The sequence below is a fragment of the Vicia villosa genome, linkage group LG3, assembly GCF_029867415.1.
Source record: "Vicia villosa cultivar HV-30 ecotype Madison, WI linkage group LG3, Vvil1.0, whole genome shotgun sequence".
NCBI classification, from domain to species: domain Eukaryota; kingdom Viridiplantae; phylum Streptophyta; class Magnoliopsida; order Fabales; family Fabaceae; genus Vicia; species Vicia villosa.
Window position 1 is genome coordinate 121359230 of NC_081182.1, and position 20922 is coordinate 121380151.

Sequence of the window (20922 nt, forward strand, 5' to 3'; positions counted from 1 at the left end):
TTTCATGGAAGGTGGCCACTGTACCACGAAGCTCAATATTCTCTTGTTCAAAGTTTTTCATCACTATTCTTTTGTTTGCACGAGTATTGTATCTATGATCTGATTACAAGTGCGGTCGAGAAACTTTGAGGCGTGACAGCTTGACAATCTAATGGAGGAAAATCCAAAAGATGATACTCTAGACAACAGACTCGAAATGCAAAATGATGCATGCAAAAAGTTTATGATTTTTCCAAATATTTTAAAGATCATTTCCTTGCAAACATTTGAACACAAACTATTATTTTATTGAAATGCTGGGAAAAGGTTACAACATTGGAGCGTAGCTCCTACAAAAGCAAATGATAAGCTAAACAATCCTAAGCATCCTCATCGGATGAAGAACCAAATGCGTTATGCAGCTTGAGCTTCATGATTTCTTTCCCATAGTAAGCATTCAACTCGGCCTTTTTGGTCCTTAGCTTGTCAACAACATTCTTCCAATCGTCAGGAGTTGGAGTGTCACTTGTTGAGCCTTCAAGCTTTTTCTTGCTTTCTTTGATGTATCTCCTGATTGCAGCGTCTTTTCGACGAATCTTCTCATCTTTACTCATGAGCCATTCATCTTGACAATAGAGGGTTTCTTCGTGATCTTTCACTTGTTTCTTCAACCTTATGTTTTTTACATAAGTCTTACGAAACTTTTCTTCCCGAGCGTCTTTTTCTAACCTCATCTTGGCTAGAGTCTCTTGGTATTATTCCACAGTGTTAATGGGAATGAAGGGTAGTTTAGATACCACAGGGAACATGGGTTTTTCATAATCATAAGGCATTTGGAACTCCTTTTCTCTTTTCTTCACCCAACAGGTGTAGACGTCCATGGCAATGCAATTCCTTACCTCACCTCTTTCTTTCTTTCGGATGTCGTACCAAGCTCTCACCATTCTTGATTTTAACCCTTGAGGATCCTACCCCTCTTGATAGAAGTAGCTTTCCACTATGAGACCAATGGGTTTATTTGAATTTGCTTACCCGATTTGTCGTCGGGCTAAGACCGGATTGTAGTTAATTCCTCCTTGTGTACCAATGAGGGGTACATTGGGGAACTCCCCACAACTGTCAATGGTTTCTGTACCACAGCGAGCCAGGGTATACCAATGAATATCATTATTAGTAATGGACATAAGTCTTCGAGGCCAATGCAAAACTTCTCGGTTTTCCCTGAAGATAGGAGATTTGGGTAAGTGTGAAACAATCCATTTGAACAACAGAGGTGCACAACACACAATGATCCCATCGCCTTGGCGATTTCTGTGATGGATAGAGAAATACATGCCACCAAGCAAAGTCGGAACAGGATTTCCAATCAAAAATATTTTTATGGCGTTGATATCAACAAAGTCGTTGACGTTGGGGAACAAAACCAACCCATAGATAAGAAAAGCTAATATAGCTTCAAAAGCTATCATGCTACCAGTTTCGGCAAAACCAAAAGCTTTCTTCATTAGAAACTGAGAAGTCAAACCTGAGAGGTTTCCTTTAGTAGTCCAATTATTGTGTACTTCGGATTTTTTCAAGTGAATAATTGCTGCAATGACTTGTGATTTAGGAATGGCTTCCAAACCATTGAAAGGTATTTTGTCAGACACAGGAATACCCAAAAGATTGGCATATTCTTCCAAGGTTGGTACCAACTGGTAGTCTAGAAAGGTGAAGCACCGATAAACGGGATCATAGAACTGAACCAGAGTTTTGAGAAGTCTTTCATCAACATGGGCCTTTAGGATAGGCAAAAGCTTTCCATGGCTTTTCCTAAAATCGGAAGGATCTTATACCAAAGATGCTAACTCTCTCAGTTTTTCCACATCAGGCAATTTGAAACCGTACTTTTTGGTATGCCTTTTTACCCATTCCATAACTTATGCCTATAATGTTTGCAAAGAAAATTCTCTAAATTTTTGGAAAAATCATGTTTTTTTTCTTTATGAAAAGGATGGGTTTTCAATGAATGTATGAATGCATGGATGCATGAATGCCACTTATACAGATATGGTAACGCAAACATGACAATACAAACATGGTAGACATAGGTTCAAAGGTTCAACGTCACGAGCATGAGGTCAAAGAACCAAACATGGGCTAGTATTAGGGGTTAATCAGCTGCACAGCATGTTTTACTGATACGTCAGAGTCCGCATTTTTCTTTCGGATATTATCGGCTTGCACAACTGAAATTGTGAGCCAACAATATTCTCAAGAAAAACTCTTCTGTGTGTGGCTCTCCGCATGACAACTAATCCAAGTCTTCACCTTAATAGTTTCTGCGCCATAAACTAATAAGGCCATGATGGGATAATGGGTTCTACGGCCAACTCAGCTTCTACAGTCCAATGAAAGCAATAATGTCTTCACAACTGAACTTGCTAAACATATACTACCAACAAGGAACCTCCACTGAGCGGAAGGATTCTCATGACAGCTTGTTAGGGACTGAACTCCTTGTATGCCATACATGATATCCCCCACCTAATTCTTATGTGTACATAATTCGGGTTAGGATTTGCCCATAATGTATCACTTGTAACGGAACCACACATGTAGCAAGAATGAAATGACAAATATAACAATTAGGATTCACACTTTCTTTGGAAACAATAAAAAGATAGTCCCTAGTGAAGTTGCCATTTCTGTCGTGGTGAAAATCGGGATGAGACACTGGATGCCTTCTTTGGGCTCGGGCTCAAAAAATGATTTTTTTTTTGTTTTTGGGTCACGACCAAACTTTTTATTGTTTCCAAAGCAGGAAAAGGGAAAAAGTTGCACAAACCTTAAAAGATATGCAATGCAAATAATATAAAAATAAAAGCAATGCAAAAAGGGGGGAGAGATTTCGGGTAAGGGGTTGGTTATACGAAGGGAAGGTATTAGCACCCTACGTATCTATAGTACTCTATAGGATCCTTTGTTATACTTGTCTGTTATTTCTCTTGCTATGCTATTGGGGAAATTATTTCTTTTGTGAGATATGTGGGACCTAAGTTGTTTGTTTGACTATGCTCGCAAAGATCATCGCAATCTTCTGCATACATATCCCTTAGAGGGAATCAGAGCAACTATAGCTCGAGGTCTAAGGGAAGCTAAGGTTTAAGTGGTTTGAGGGAGATAGAAGTTTGCTCGCCAAGGATAAGACCTTGTGCCTACGTATTCTCAAAAGGGTGTTGAGAAAGTCTGAGCAATCGTAGTTCCCACTTATGCTAGTGGAAGCAAAGGATAAGAGACAAATGTCATCTCAATGGTCGATGTATCTAATCTATTTAATCACATACATCTGTTTTATTTTGTTTGAATCTTTCCATTATAAGACCTGGGCTATGCCACTTATGGTTCTTAGAATGATAAAGATGTTTTATTTAGCCAGCCTTGTGGAAAAAAGTATGATTAGCCAGCCTTATGGCAAAAAGTTTGATGAGCCAGCCTTGTGGCAAAAAGAGTTTGATTAGCCAGCCTTGAGGCAAAAAGTTTGATTGTGATGATATATAAGAGATACTCCTATCATAGATATGGTAGATGCTAATCTCCTAGGGTATTTGATTATGATATGGGGATGCTTTTAAAAAGCCCGTGGGTCCTTGTACAAAGCCCAAGAGGAGGCTATTTGAGGGTCCTTGCATTGTAAGCCCAAGAGGAGGCTATGGGAGGGACAATCGAGGGTCCTTACATTGTAAGCCCAAGGGGAGGCTATGGGAGGCAGAGTCGTTTGTATGAAGCCCAAGATGAGGCATGGTATAGTTGGTTTGAGCTCTTAGAGCGATTTCACCAGGAAACCATACTCTATGTCCTAACCTAGCTATGGGAAATTCTTTGCACGAAGCCCAACAAGAGGCTATGGGGAACCTAGTGTTGTACTAAGTTGAACAAGTATATATAACATGATCATTTTTCCAATTCTATCATCACGAACGGTGTAGACACGATCAACATTCAAAGATCTAATTTGGTCACCACGAACGGTACTGACACGGTCAAAGAAAGAGACAAACTTAATCATGACATTCAATTCAGTCACGACAATGAAGTCACGACAATGGAGTCACGACAATGGAGTCACGACAATGGAGTCACGACAATGGAGTCACGACAATGGAGTCATGACAATAGAGTCACGACAATCAATTCACTTATATGATCCAGACGCTCAGGGCAAAGAAGCCAACAACTTAATTCTGACATCATCGGATCCGGTCTAATGTACGACCTATCCTTCAGCCTAACGTAGGGCTTTTCCAGACATCTATCGATGCAATCGGACCTAGTCTAATGTATGACTCGTTCTAAAGTACAGCCTAACATACGACTTACTTAATGCAATCGGATCCGGTCTAACGTACGACCTTTCCTTCAGCCTAACGTACGACTTATCCAGACATTAATCAATGCAATCAGACCTAGTCTAACGTATGACTCGTCCTAAAGAACAGCCTAACGCACGGCTTACCTTGACATTTATCAAAACAGCGGGTTCAGTCTAACGTACGACTTATCCTAAGTATATCTTTTCAGATACAGTCTAACGTACGACTCATTCTGACTTTCAACCTATCAAGGCAGGTGGCATCTTTAAGCCCACTTCATACTCCCAACGTCCTGATGGTATCTTTAAGCCCATCTCCGACAATACTATTCTTGGATGGCATCTTTAAGCCCACCTCCGGAAAAAGTCCCTGCATCAGTAAGGGCAAATTTCTTGGTATTCTAGTGTTCAATCCTCTTCCACCTTCAGATTCCGACTAGCACACGAGCCAATATACATCCTCAGGTTTAAGAAGATTGAACTGGGGCAGCTGTCATACCCCAAAATTTGCCCTCATATATTTGCAAATGTCACTTTATTTTGAATAAATGACGTAGCACAGTTGGTAAGAATTTGAGATTAAAAGGTACAAGAGCGAGAGGTCCCGGACACGAATCTCACTTCTAACTTTTATCCCTTTTATTTGTTTTCTAATTTTAATGGTAACTTTATTTCTATTTATTCAAAAATCATAAAAATTGTATTCTTTTACTATTTTAATTTAATTTTTGCACTATTTAAATATGCATTTTTTAAAATAGTCAAATTTCACTTTTATGCATTTTTTTAGTCAAAAAATCATCAAAAATCATAAAATATTCAAAAAAATCCAAAAAAAAAAAGAATTTTTTAATTTTATTTGTTCTAATTTTAACATTTTTCACAACTTGGGTAACAAGTAAAGATCTTTTTAAGAAAATATTAGTTAATCATTTAAAAGATCACAATCAAATTATTTTTGATTTGAACTTTTAATGAATAGTTAATATTTGATTTTTTTTTATTCCATATTTGCTGACCTAAGTTACACTATAAATATCACTAATTTTTACACATTATGCATTCACAACAACTTTCTAACCCTTATTCTCACTCTCTCTCTCTCTCTCTCTCTCTCTTCTCACAAACACAAAAATTATTTTCTCCTCCTTCTCTCTAAGGTCAAACTTCACTTTCTCTCATGAATACCATAACAACTTCATAGCTTGTTGAAGAAGAACTTTCATCTTCGTCTCACCGTAGAACCGAGTGGTTCAACACACATCTTTCCTCCACGAACCGCCATCGAAGCCCTCAGATGGTGTTCTTTATTTATTTTTATTTTTTTGTTAGCTTTTTATTGGTTCAATTGATGGCCATGATTATTGTTCTGAAAGTGTTGTTTTCTTTTGATTTAATTTTGTTTGTGTGAATGGAGAAGAGAGAATACATATGGGGAAGAATATGAAATCACATGGAAAATAATCTACCAAAGACGTAGAAGAGGAAAACAAAAGAGAAGTGGAACTCAGTCAGAACCACCGAATAAACCAGATCTGCAACACTCCTTCACGCCTTAACCGCTGGCGATCCATCCACTAACACCAAAAGCACGCTGGCACGGTTGGTGGCATAAGATCGCCAATCACCTTCCCAACTCGGGTTCGACCCCCAGGTTTACCCTTTCTTTTTGTCAATTTTTTCTTCTTTCTTCTTTCTCTACAATTTTCTTTATTTAACCACATAATTAAAATCAACCCATAACTAATTAGGACTAGGATTATGGTTTAAACTATTAATCATTTTTTTCTTTCACCTTTTTGTTTAATTAATTTAATTTTAGTAATTAGGTTGCTTAATTCATTTAATTTCCATAAAATCATAAAATCACAAAAAATATTTAGTTTTAATAGTTAATTTGATTTAATTGTCATGACATTTATTTTAATTGACTATAATTAGGATTAGATTAGATTTTTTAATTAAGACTAAATTTCAATTTAAAAACCAATTAGATTAGATTTAATTTGATTTGATTTAATTAGATATTTTTTTTCAATAATTGATTAGATTTAGGATACTCGTAATTTAATTTAGGATTCAATTAACAACATTAACTTAAAATATTTTTCTAAACATCAAATATTTTTTCTCTTCTTCGAATATTTTCTTGATTTCTCAATTCGTCCGCTATTTACTTTCTTGCGTAATTTTTTTATAATTTATGTAACTGCTCCTGGTTTGTAATAGTAATTAGGATTTTTATTTCCGTATTTTATTTCTTCATAGTTTTTCATATTATGTAACTGCTAAGGGTTGTAATAGTAATTAGGCTTTTTATTTTTCGTATATTTTATTAATTACTATGTAACTGCCCCAAAGCCTTGTAATAGTTGTAGGTTTATTTTTTGCATTTATTTTTTGCATTTATTTTCTGTCTTTCCCGTTTTGGTTATGTAATCCCCCTCCCCGAAGCCTTGTAATAGCGTAGGGTATTTACTTTCCGCAATTTATTTTCCTATAAATATATTAACTAGGTGGTTAGTAAAATAGGGAGTGACAACAGTTAATTGAACCGTTAGCGCACTAATTTCAAGATAAAATATCCGAATCTAACACACTCATTTTACTCTTCACACACTCACCTTTAGGGTAACCTCTTTTGTTGCCTTGTTTCCAGTTGCCTTTTTATTATGATTCTGAAATAGTCAAGTCCCTCGATTCCGAGGATACCTAAAGCAAATGCTGCCTCAGTTCATTATCATCATCATATGAGATCTAGGCCCTCGTTGTTGCCTCGAAATAAGATGATTGTCCCATTGCTAAGGTATCCTCGCCTCTTGCCTAAAATGACTATTATATCCTTCCCTAAGACTACCTTTCCTCTTTATGGCAGGGACAGTCTTATGACGAACGATAATTTCGATGACCCTTTTTACATCCAATGAAAGGACTACCTGCCCTCTTTATGGTATGGATAGCCCTTTCCCATTAAAGTCTATAAGAACAATTTTTCTAACTTATGGTAGGTGCTCCTGATTTCTTGCTCTATTCAAATTCAAATTCAAATTCAAAATTCAAAATCTTTTTCCACTTATTTTCAAAGAATCAAATAAAAAAGGCTACGCTTATTTACAAGCTAAATTCCTTATTCAAATTCTTTTTCTATTCACACACTACACTTCAAACATTTTGAAAATAAAAGTGAACTAAGCAATCAAGAGCCCATGGATAACCATGGATACAAAGGGTGCTTACACCTTCCCTTTGTATAACTTACCCCCAAAACTCAAAGTCTTTTAAAAAGGTTTTTCTCTGCTCTTTTTGCCTTTCCAATTGGATAAAGTAAAAGTCGGTGGCGACTCTTGCTATCCGCAACATTTCAAAAAGTCAGTTCTCCCACCGTATTACACATGTGATTATGTAATCATTACATTTAGGAATTTATGGCAAATGGTGAATCATCAATTGGAATATTTTCTAAGCCAATTAGAAAGCTCTACACATTAGAATTGTCCCCTAAGATCAGAAGAGATCAATGGATGAGGAGCTAGCTCGAAAATGCCACCATTACATTTTGGATATTCCTTGAATTTCTTCATGGCCAAGAAACCAAAACTACTTCACTAAGCAAGCTCACTCTATCCAAATGCTCTGAACCTTTTTCCTAAAAGTAGAAGAGCATACCTCAGTATAATACACACCAAAGCAACATAAAATTCTTTCTTTCTCCTTCTCTCCCTCATGCTTATGGTTTTCAAAAGTTCTTTGGCAAGAAGAATCGAATTCTTCTAACCAGAGCTCTTCTTTTGAAAGTAAGCCTTCTAACATCTCAAGGAGGTTTATTAGAAGTGATCCAAGCACCTGGAACACTTCTGGAAGTGCAAGAACACCATCTTCACTTTCATTTTGGGGCTTAAGCATCTGGAGGTCTATAGAACAATTCAAAGGGTGTCAAACAAATCTAAGCACATCAACATGTTCCTAGGGGTGTAGTGAAGCTATTCAGATGCCTGCAGCACATCTGTAACCACATAATCACTAACCTCCATGTTCACTTGAAGCTCAAATAGAAGGTGTCGAGTAGAGCAATTTCTGAAGCATTCAAGTTGGAGTAAGCATTCAATTAGCATCACTGAGTCACCAGGAAGCTTTTGCAATCATTCATCCATAGCCAGGAGCTCTCCACCATAGTCATTGACCTCCATTTTAAGAAGTATTTTTTCATACTCTAAAACCCTTATTCAAGTGTTCTTTGCAATATATCTCAACACCAATTCATTCAGCATCATCAGAGGATTAAAAACCCTCCATCATCATTCATTTATTCTTCAGTATAACCATTTAATTTCATTTTCAATTTTTAGGTTTCTTCACGTATTTTAGATAATTAAGTAGCTATAGTTGATTATAGTTTATGATAGATACATATTTGAAATCGTGAGAGAATTTAGAGCAAGTTTGATCTTTACATTTTTGCAATTGGTTGAGAATTATGAGAGTTCATAAATTCAAAAATGGTTGAGCTGGAGGTTGAAGACGAAGATGGTGATGGCGCCATTTTTTGAATCAAGGTTTCAAGTTTAAAATATATTTAGTGGTAGCCGTTTACTAAACAAATTCATCGTTTGCCCTAGTGGCCTCACACGTGCTCTTAGTCTCTCTTGCCCACAAGTCTGGGGTTCGGATCACCCTCGCCCCAGACTTTTTGATTCTTTTATTTCTCAATGATTTTAAACTTGTTTTAAATCATAACCAAATGGATGCGTGTTATAGTCACCAACTAGCGCATGGCCCAGTGGTGTTATTTTGAACTAGTGACTTCAAGGGCGCGGTTTCAAACCATGGTGGAGACAAAACCAATTTTTTACCACTTGTTTATTTCACTTTTCTTCACAACTTTAACCAATTGATCCACCCTTCAAATTAAATCATTTTTGCTTGATTTTTCACACACTTGTCATTTGATATACCTATTCTATGAATAAACAAAAAAATCACAAAAAATATTATTTATTTGATATTTTTTTATTAGGTTTAAAATGGTGTATTTTTAAGTATTTTAAAATACTTTTAATACATGTTTTCATTGAATTTTCAAAACCTAATCACTTTGTAAATATTTTGTGATAAAACCCTAATCATTTAGGTCTTAATTAGGTATAGACTTTGTCTTTACCCTAATTAAGTTGACTTTTGTCAAAAATTCAAATTGTTTTTCAAGTCTTCAATTAAACAGATGATTAAGGTCTTCATTCAACAAAACCTTACATCCAACAAAAGTTTTCAACTGTTTTTCATAAATAGTAAATAAATATTTTGGGCCTCTAATAGAGTGTAAGTCCCAATACATTTTTCTTTTCATAGTTTGTTTTCAAATCATATTTAAACAGAAAACTTCCTCATCTTTTTTCAAAAACTTTGATCTCGGTATTGAAGGGCATTATTCCCGGTGAAACTCTTCATATACCTATGCGACCTAGTGTCCATCTTCACTTCTTCTGTTTTCAAAACAAAAATATTTAATTGTTTTCAATCAAACTTTCAAACTATTTTCAAAACAATAACAACTTCAAATCCATTTCACATGGGCCTCTCCTTGAGTATAAGTCCCAACCCCCTTTGTACATACATATTTCAAAGGCCTCCTCTTCATCCAGGTTAGGCTTTACAACTTTCATTTAAATTCCTGTCAAATAAAAACTGTATATTCACTGTTTAGAACTCCGTCTGAGAACAACCTTAGGACAAATAAACTATATATATATATATATATAGTATAGGAATATGGCCTAGGATTGAGAATGTCTTCCCGGTGAAGGCTCTTTCCTAATTAGAGATCTTTAGTTCAAACCTCAAGATGAATTATTCCCTGTGAAACATCTTGAAAAAAAGCTTAGAACAAAAATAGGACACATCCACCCAAGAGGAATTATTCCCGGTGAAATTTCTTACCCATTTGCTTATAGCCAAAATAAGTTCAAAACCAACATAGCTTTCTCTTGTGCTATAACAAGGACCCTCGATTAGCCTCCTCTTGGGCTTACAATACAAGGACCCACAGGCTTCTTAAAAGCATATTCCCAGCTTTCTCTTGAGCTTGTATACAAGGATCCATCAGGTTTCTTATAAACATTGGAACAGGTCTTTAGTCACCTTTTAGCCTACCATAGCTCGTGAGATTCTTCTATTCTTCAAACCAGACTTCAATAAGCCAAGATTGTCTCAATCTCAGTATTAAGTTCACCCTTTGGAATGAGATACATGGACAGTCTCTGTCACCTTTATTTTCAATCTTCAATAAATCTTCTCCTTAGTAGAGTCTAGGTTCCACATCTGGAATTATCCTCAGTCGAGTCAGCCTTAATCTTGGGATTTAAACACGAAGTCTAAAAAATAAATATTTCAAGTCCAAATTCCTTGGAAAGGGTTTGCTTCCAATCAATCCCCTCATTTTTATAAAACCCCTGGAAAGGGTCAGCCTCCAAAATCATTCTTTCAAAGTCAAAATCCCTAGAAAGGGTCAGCCTCAAACAATTCCTTCAAAATCTAAAATCCCTGGAAAGGGTTAGCTTCCACAAATCACTCTTTCATAATCCAAAATCCCTGGAAAGGGTTAGCTTCCAAATCATCTTTCATTCAAAATTTCAAAACTCCCCAGTTGAGTCAACCTTAGGTCAATCTCAATCAATAAAACAAATTCCCCAGTTAGAGTCAACCTTCAACTCTGGGCTTTCATTCATCAATCTTTGCTTAATAGAAGCACAGTCCCCATAAGGTCAACCTTTAGTCTCTAAACAACAGAGTAATCCTCATTAGAATTAGCCTCAACCTTGGGCTTTGTACAAGGCAGATATGTGAATACAAGATCACACTCACAAATATGTTTTTGACTCATGGCAAACTCAACAAGCATACACGCAACAAAGCACAAGCAGAAGAACTCAAAGAAAAACAAGCATTGGTCACTTATGACAGAGCATGTCAACCTACTATGCATATAGGTCGACTCAACACAAGCAAAACAAGAAATATGCAAAAAAGCAGCAGCTAGGTCGACCTACTGTCAACCCAGGTCGACCTAAAATGGAGAAAATTCCATACACTTCTGCTAGGTCGACCCACACATCAACTAGGTCGACCTAAATTGAAGAAATGTCCCAAAACGCTCTTGAAGAGAATTCTGGTCGACCTACTTCCCTAACAGGTCGACCTAACTGGGAGCAAATATCATTCTAAACTAATGCACCTCTGCTAGGTCGACCTAAGCACTACAAGAGGTCGACCTAATTGATCAAAAATGCCAAAATTTCTGGTTTTCTCTGCTCCAACTGATAAGCTCTCATATATATTGTCCAAGGTTCAATTATTGAATAACACCAACGACTGAAAGATACACAAAGTCTTCTCATCTTCGTTCTTCATCATCTCCAACACAATTACACACAATCATTCTTGCATTGAGGGTTAGTGATCGAGTTCGATAACTTCCATGGAACGGAATTGAAGATTCCTAGTGGGTGAAGATTTGTGGGGTTTTTGGTGAATAAAATCTGAGGGTTTTGTCCTCCAAGATTGGTGAATTTTGGGGGTTTTTATCAAGAAGCTTCATCAAGGATCCAGCTGAGTGTGAAGATTGAAGAACAAGTGTTCAAGCAATTCAAGACACTGCAGAAAGGGATCAAAGTGAAGCTTTTGGAAGACCTTGATCTGGCTCAAGATTAAGGGGGAAGAAGATTCAAAGGATCGACAAATTCGGTTTATTGTTTATCGCTTTGTTATCTTCTTTGTATAAACTGCTTTCAACATTAATGAAAGTTATCCCAATTTCAGTTTGGAATTGGGGGCAGACGTAGTCGTAGCGAGGACGATCGACGAACTGCCTAAACAAATATCATGTTCTTGTCGCTTTTATCTTTTCATTTACGTTCTGTTCATATTTGGTTATAATTACAAATTGATTAACGATTCGAGTGTTAAAATTGTGAAGTAAGAACTTGTATAAACATCACAATTCATCACACATTGAATCACCATCAATTTGTTCATTACCACCAAGTGTTTGTGTTTTTATTTCTTTCATTACTACTACATTGCAAATCAAGTTTATCAAATCAGAAGTAAAGCGTTTTTCTGTAGGGAAACATATTGATTCGATAACATATCATTTCATCATTAATCTTAAGTATCTTGTGGTTTCTGTCACATATACGACCCTTGCAATAACGGTCCGGAATAGACGCAAGTCGATTCAGAACCGTTTCCGCCTTAGTTCGAAATAATTCCGAAAAACTACTAGAGATCTATTCACCCCCCCTCTAGATCCCTAGGCCAGCGTCTAACAAGTGGCATCAAGAGCTCTGGTTTATTCCGTGCTACGTGAAACACTTATTGGAAAGATGGCTTCCGGACCTAAAGGGGCTCACAATAGAGCTCCAGTTTTCAACGGTGAAAACTATGGCTATTGGAAGGATTGTATGTGTGTTCACATCAATGCAATTGATAGGAACATCTGGACAGCTATTGTCAATGGTCCCTTTCAAATCACCATGACAAATGCAGCTGGTGCAGTTGTTCCAAAACCAGAAAATACTTGGGATGCTGAAGATGAAAAGAAATACGGATACGATTGGAAAGCGAGAAACATTCTAATCTCAGCTCTAGGAGTTGATGAATACTATCGTGTTTCCCATTGTATATCCGCTAAAGCTATGTGGGACACATTGCAAGTTGCCCACGAGGGAACGGATGATGTCAAACTAGCTAGAATCAATACGTTAACTCAAGAATTCGAACTCTTCCACATGGAAGATGGTGAATCCATCGAAAACATGCAGAAGAGATTCGTTCATCTGAAAAATCGTTTAAATTCTCTTGATAGACCTGTTTCCAAGGAAGTTGCTACTAACAAAATCTTAAGATGTTTAAACAGGGAATGGAAACCCAAGGTTACAACAATAAAGGAAGCAAATGATCTAAACACCTTAGACATTACCACTCTTTTTGGTAAACTAGAGGAACATGAACAACATCTTAAATGCCTTGACATGCATGAGAAAAGAACAAAGAAAGAGAAGAACATGGAAAAGAGGTGGATAAGAAGTCAATAGCTCTAAAAGCTTTAAGTTCCAAGACTTCAAAGCAAGAGCAAGAGGATAGTGATACGAGTGATGATGAAGACTCCGATGATGAGGAAATGAGACTGTTCGTGCGAAGATACAACAAGTACATAAAGAAAAATGGAGCAAAACACTCCGGCAAAAACTTGATTAATCATAGGAAGCAATTCGACAAGTCCAAACAAGACGATGATAATAAAAGAAAATCCAAAGGTCCTTGTTTCAATTGCGGCAAAGATGGTCATTACAAACCGGATTGTCCATATCTCAAGAAGGAGAAATACAAGAATCAAAGCAAAAGTCACAACAAGTCTAGAAGAGCTTATATAGCATGGGAAAGTGATTTCTCAAGTGAAAACTCATCAAGCGATGAAGAAGAATCGGCAGACTTATGTCTTACGGCTCATCAACACAAGAAAAAGAAACGTGTAAGCCATCTTAAACCTGAACTTGTAGATAAGGTATCTCATGCTCAATTAAAATTAGCTTTTGAAGAACTACATAGAGATGCAATTGAAGCTTTCAAACTTTTGGCCTCAAATAAGAAATTTTTTTCATATCTTGAATCAAAAGTTGAGAAGACCGAAAAGGACATGGAAGCTTTAAAACAATCTATGCTAGATATTCAAAAGGAAAAAGTTGAGATAGATCCTACATCATGGTTTGGTTGTGAGACGTGTCATATTTGGCAAAAAGAAGTAAGAGATCTAAAGGCCAAATTAGATAAGGCTCTACGACCAAAAGTGACTTTTGCGGTTGATCCAAATAAGTTCAAAAAATCGTATACTCCTTTATATAGTAAATACACTTTTGTACCAAAAGTATCAACTAGCAAAACAGCATACTCTCATCATATTACTTGTCACTATTGTTGCAAAAAGGGACATTGTAACACCCCAAATCTACCCCACAATTATTAAGAGAAATCAGAGTATAAAACATCGGCGCAAGTAACAAATTTGAGGCATCACATATTCGACTTAAACAAAACTACAATTCATGCTCAAAGTACATGGATACATAACACTTATATCGGAGGAAACTCATAATTCATTGAACATCTAAATCCAAACAAATTCATCATATTGCAGCGGAATCCAAATAACAACACAATATCCAAATCTTGTATTCTTGTGAACATGGCACAATAGGCCTAAAACATGCCCACACAACATAACATCAAAGTTCAAGAAAAGATAAACAACATAAAACAAGACACAAGCAAGTATCGCAACATCCCCCCCGAGTGCTACATATCAGAGCATTGACACGCCGACTCGAGCTATAAGGTACACGGCTACTCCACGTCGTTACCTGCACGTTACCAACGGAGGGTAACATTCAAACATAAGGGGTGAGATATCATTCATTATAAAGAAACGTATGATAACATTCCAAGCAAGAGAAAAGATCATACATTGGTCACCACCTCTCACCACAATACTCAATACAACAATTTCACATCACATAATCAAATAAGAAATGACAACAATGTCATCAATTCAACTATGGCAATAAATACAATTCGCAAGTGAAATTCCATACAATCACAACAAATATCTCATCATCAAGTCACCACATCAAAACCAAGTAAGACTCGAATGCAACTCACATGTAACTTGACTTATGCAAATGCATATGGTACCATTTGGAGTAACACTCCCACGTCTCAAGATTTTCCATTGGGCACACCGTCGCTAATTGCCATTAAGGCCACCGTCACTTTTTACCATTAAGGCCACCGTCTCTTTATGCAATGAATGTGACTCACTAGACGCAACATCCATACAAACACGACATTCACAAATACATCACAAATACTGACTAAGCATCATTACTTTTATAGTAATTCACCACTTCTCAATCACGTCGCTACGTTGCATCATCATACAACAACACATCACTTCACCATACAAATCATAACATCAACAAATACATTCAAAGAAGGATTAAAAAAGGTTTACAAGCATTCTTAGATCACATTCATCAGAAAGGTTTCAATTATAGCTTCGCATAGGTTCAAACGGCACTTAAAAAGGAGTTACGGTTCAAAAGTTACGTCATTTCAAAGTTTGGAAAAATTCTGCAAAACAGGGTTCGCGGCGCCAACAGGATTCGCGGTGCGAACTGAGCGAATCCAAAAATCCCCAACTTTCTGCCAAGCAGTTCGCGGCGCCAACAAGGGGTCGCGGCGCGAACTGAGCAGATCCAATTTTTCCCAAGTTTCTGCCAAGAGGTTCGCGGCGCGCACAGGGGTTCGCGGCGCGCACTGGCGATTTCAGAAACCCCCAAAACACAGAAACAGCATACGAAAACCCATCCCAAAACCCCCAAACTCAACCTAATCAAGTTGGAAACATCAAACATCACGAACAACCACAGAATGCATGATATAAACACGAATACAATACATATTATGGGTCTTATAACATCATAACATCTTCAATCATGCTTAGATTCATAATCTCATAGAAGTTAATCATAAACCCTAACAATCTCTATTCAACTTCTACACAATCATGGATAACAACATACAATCAAAACCCCACCCAAAACATCATCATACATCCCTTTAGCATGAAAGAATCCCACCCTTACCTTAGGTTTAGGATTGAAGCCAACTCTATCTTCAACCTTGAGATTCTCCTCTTCTCTCCTCTATTCTCTCTTCTTTCACCACTTTGTCAAAATGAGCTTCTAAGTCTAAAACCCCTAAAAACCCTTGTTTTGTTAAACCCTTACTATTTTAAATTACTAATGGGCTCTAATTAACACCCCTCACTTACTAATACCAACTTAGGCCCAATAATCAACAACACTCACTATCTTATATTATATACTAATAATTCCCAAATAAAACAACATAAAATCAATTAAGCATATAATTAACACATAGATCAAAATTAATTCACATAAATCACTTAAATAAGGAATTAAAGAAAAACGGTCGTTACAGACATACCATTGAAAAATGCAAATTTAGGAGGATTTTAGTTCCTAAAGGAGTATTTCAATGGTTGCCTAAGTGCAACAATTTATGTACTCACCACCTAGGACCCAATGAAGATTGGGGACCTTCCCCTCTAAATTAATTTTGCAGGAAAAGTGTCTTGACATTGATGAAAGGTTGTGGTTCCTTGATAGCGAATGTTCAAGACACATGACGGGAGACATATCACTCTTTGTTGAGTTCCACGCAAAGAAAAAGAGGTATGTCACCTATGGAGACAACAATCGGGGAGCTATACTTGGTAAAGGAAGTGTAGGTAACCCGTCTACCACAACTATAACTGATGTGTTACTAGTAGAAGGTCTTAAACATAATCTCCTAAGTATTAGTCAATTGTGCGACAAAGACTTCAAAGTAAATTTTACAAATTCTGGCTGCACAATAGAACATATTAAGAAAAGAGGCATCATGTTTAATGGCATATGAGTAAACTACATTTATATGCTAAAACTTGGACAAAGGCATATTTTTTTACTCTCAATCTAGTAAGGCATATAGGCATATAGTTTCTCTCAATTCATTTACTACTTATTGTTGAAAAGTCAGTTCATGTGTCCCTTGATGAATCTTACTCAAAATATGTCGAGAAAGGTATATCTTTTGATAGTGCCGGCCCATCTAGTGAAGACATTGTCAAAGAAAGGGAAGACGAAAGTAAAATTGTTGCAAAGAAAGATGCTAAGGAAGAGAAAGATGAATCTCATGATAACGTTGAAAAAGAAAGCATCTCAAACAACGAAGATCTTCCTATGACCTGGACAAACGTAAAAGATTATCCAATCGACAATATAATAGGTGACATCTCAAAGGGCGCTACAACACGCTCCAAGATAAGTAACTTTTGTCACCACTTCGCTTTTGTTTCACAAGTTGAACCGAAAAACACAAAAAGACGCATTACTTGATGAGCATTGGCTAATGGCCATGCAAGAAGAATTAAACCAATTTAAACGGAATGATGTTTGGGACCTTGTTCCTCATCCGGGAGAACATCAAGTAATCGGCACTAGATGGGTTTTTTGTAACAAACTTGATGAAAACGGAGTTATCACTAGAAACAAAGTTAGATTAGTTGCTCAAGGTTACAATCAAGAGGAAGGTATTGATTATGAAGAGACATACGCTCCCGTAGCACGTCTCGAGGCTATTCGCCTCTTACTTGCCTATGCTTGTTCAAAAGACTTCAAACTATTCCAAATGGATGTTAAAAGTGCCTTTCTAAATGGATATATAAATGAAGAAGTCTATGTTGCTCAGCCACCCGGCTTTGAGAATTACATGTATCCAACTCATGTTTATAAGTTGAAACATGCTCTATACGGTCTTAAACAAGCCCCTCGGGCTTGGTACGAACGTTTGAGCAAATTTCTTCTTAGCCAAGGGTACTCTAGGGGTAAAGTTGATACTACTCTCTTTATTAAAAGAAAAGATAAAGATGTTCTCTTGGTCCAAGTTTATGTAGATGATATTATATTTGGGTCGACTAATGCAAAACTTGTCAAAGAATTTTCTAAGCTTATGCAGAGTGAATTTGAAATGAGTCTCATGGGTGAGCTAAATTTCTTCCTTGGCCTACAAATCAAGCAACTCAGTCATGGAACGTTTGTAAGTCAAACTAAATACTGCACAGAGCTGCTCAAAAGATTTGGAATGAGTGAAGCGAAGGAGATTGACACACCTATGGCAACAAATACTAATCTAGACAAAGATGAGAAAGGTAAAGAGGTTGATGTGAAATTGTACCGAGGTATGATAGGTTCCCTATTGTACCTTACTGCCTCAAGACCAGACATCATGTTTAGCGTGTGTATGTGTGCAAGATATCAATCTTGTCCAAAAGAATCTCACTTAAAAGCGGTCAAAAGAATTCTGCGATATCTACGTGGTACTCCTACATATGGCGTATGGTATCCCAAGGGAAATGAGTGCTATTTGGTAGGATTCTCCGACTCAGATTTTGCTGGTTGCAAATCAGATAGAAAGAGCACCAGTGGAACATGTCATCTATTCTCAAACTCCCTGATAAGTTGGCATAGCAAGAAACAAGTATCGGTTGCATTATAGACTGCTGAAGCAGAATATGTGGCTGCCGGAAGCTGCTGTGCGCAGATATTATGGCTCAAGCAACAACTTATTGACTTTGGTATTAAGCTTGATCGTATCCCTATCATGTGCGACAACACAAGTGCCATAAACTTGAGTAAAAATCCTGTCCTACACTCACGAACCAAGCATATTGAAATAAGGCATCACTTCCTAAGAGATCATGTAGAGAGAGGAGACGTCATATTTGAATATGTAGAAAGCAAGAAGCAACTAGCCGACATCTTCACCAAACCTCTAGCAACGGAGAAATACTTCAATATTCGTAGGGAATTAGGGATACTCGATATCTCTAATTTGGGCTAATTACATTTGTTTCTCTTAAGTTTATTCCTTTACTTTATATATATATAGGTATATTTTGTTTATTATCCAGCTAACATTTCTCTAAGTGTGGAGGTAGTTCTTCATCAAGCAAGGAATCATTCCACATCACCTAAAGTCCTTCACTAAATAGGAACACCTACATATAGAGAAGACGGTAACATGGTTGTTGTTCGCTTCCAAAAATATCATTGATGCTATAATATGCCATCAATAAATATGCTTATAGTGACTTCATACATATGTCTATCTTACTCATGTATGTGTTTCCATCTCTAGTCATTGCATTTCATTTCATTATCATTATGTTCTATTGCTATATGTTGTCTTATAAGTTCTTTTCTTGGAGTATGTATGTTAAAGTGTACCTTTAAATATGTTTGGATCCTATGCTATCTTTACCTTTTTTTATCTATTATACTATTAATGCTAGCGTTTTATCTATGTTTCTCTCGTTACTTTCCTCTTCTGTTTTTCTTGTATCTCTTTTGATGTTGTCAAAGGGGGAGATAGATGCTGAGTGTACGGGGGAGCTCAGCTGAGTGAATAGATGCTGAGTGTACGGGGGAGCTTTTACCACTTATTGCCAAAACTTCTATTACCGGTTTGCCATCATCAAAAAGGGGGAGTATGTGAATACAAGATCACACTCACAAAGATGTTTTTGATTCATGGCAAACTCAACAAGCATACACGCAACAAAGCACAAGCAAAAGAACTCAAAGAAAAACAAGCATTGGTCACTTATGACAGAGCAGGTCGACCTACTATGCATATAGGTTAACTCAACACAAGCAAAACAAGAAATATGCAGAAAAGCATCAGCTAGGTCGACCTACTGTCAACCCAGGTCGACCTAAAATGGAGAAAATTGCATACACTTCTGCTAGGTCGACCCACACATCAACTAGGTCGACCTAAATTGAAGAAATGTCCCAAAACGCTCTTGAAGAGAATTCTGATCGACCTACTTCCCTAACAGGTCGACCTAACTGGGAGCAAATATCATTCTAAACTAATGCACCTCTGCTAGGTCGACCTAAGGACTACAAGAGGTCGACCTAATTGATAAAAAATGCCAAAATTTCTGGTTTTCTCTGCTCCAACTGATAAGCTCTCATATATATTGTCCAAGGTTCAATTATTGAATAACACCAACGACTGAAAGATACACAAAGTCTTCTCATCTTCGTTCTTCATCATCTCCAACACAATTACACACAATCATTCTTGCGCTGAGGGTTAGTGATCGAGTTCGATAACGTCCATGGAACGGAATTGAAGATTCCTAGTGGGTGAAGATTTGTGGGGTTTTTGGTGAATAAAATCTGAGGGTTTTGTCCTCCAAGATTGGTGAATTTTGGGGGTTTTTATCAAGAAGCTTAATCAAGGATCCAGCTGAGTGTGAAGATTGAAGAACAAGTGTTCAAGCAATTCAAGACACTGCAGAAAGGGATCAAAGTGAAGCTTTTGGAAGACCTTGATCTGGCTCAAGATTAAGGGGGAAGAAGATTCAAAGGATCGACAAATTCGGTTTATTGTTTATCGCTTTGTTATCTTCTTTGTATAAACTGCTTTCAACATTAATGGAAGTTATCCCAATTTCAGTTTGGAATTGGGGGCAGACGTAGTCGTAGCGAGGACGATCAACGAACTGCCTAAACAAATATCGTGTTCTTGTCGCTTTTATCTTTTCATTTACGTTCTGTTCATATTTGGTTATAATTGCAAATTGATTAACGATTCGAGTGTTAAAATTGTGAATTAAGAACTTGTATAAACATCACAATTCATCACACATTGAATCACCATCAATTTGTTCATTACCACCAAGTGTTTGTGTTTTTGTTTCTTTCATTACTACTGCATTGCAAATCAAGTTTATCAAATCAGAAGTAAAGCGTTTTTCTGTAGGGAAACATATTGATTCGATAACATATCATTTCATCATTAATCTTAAGTATCTTGTGGTTTCTGTCACATATACGACCCTTGCAATAACGGTCCGGAATAGACGCAAGTCGATTCAAAACCGTTTCCGCCTTAGTTCGAAATAA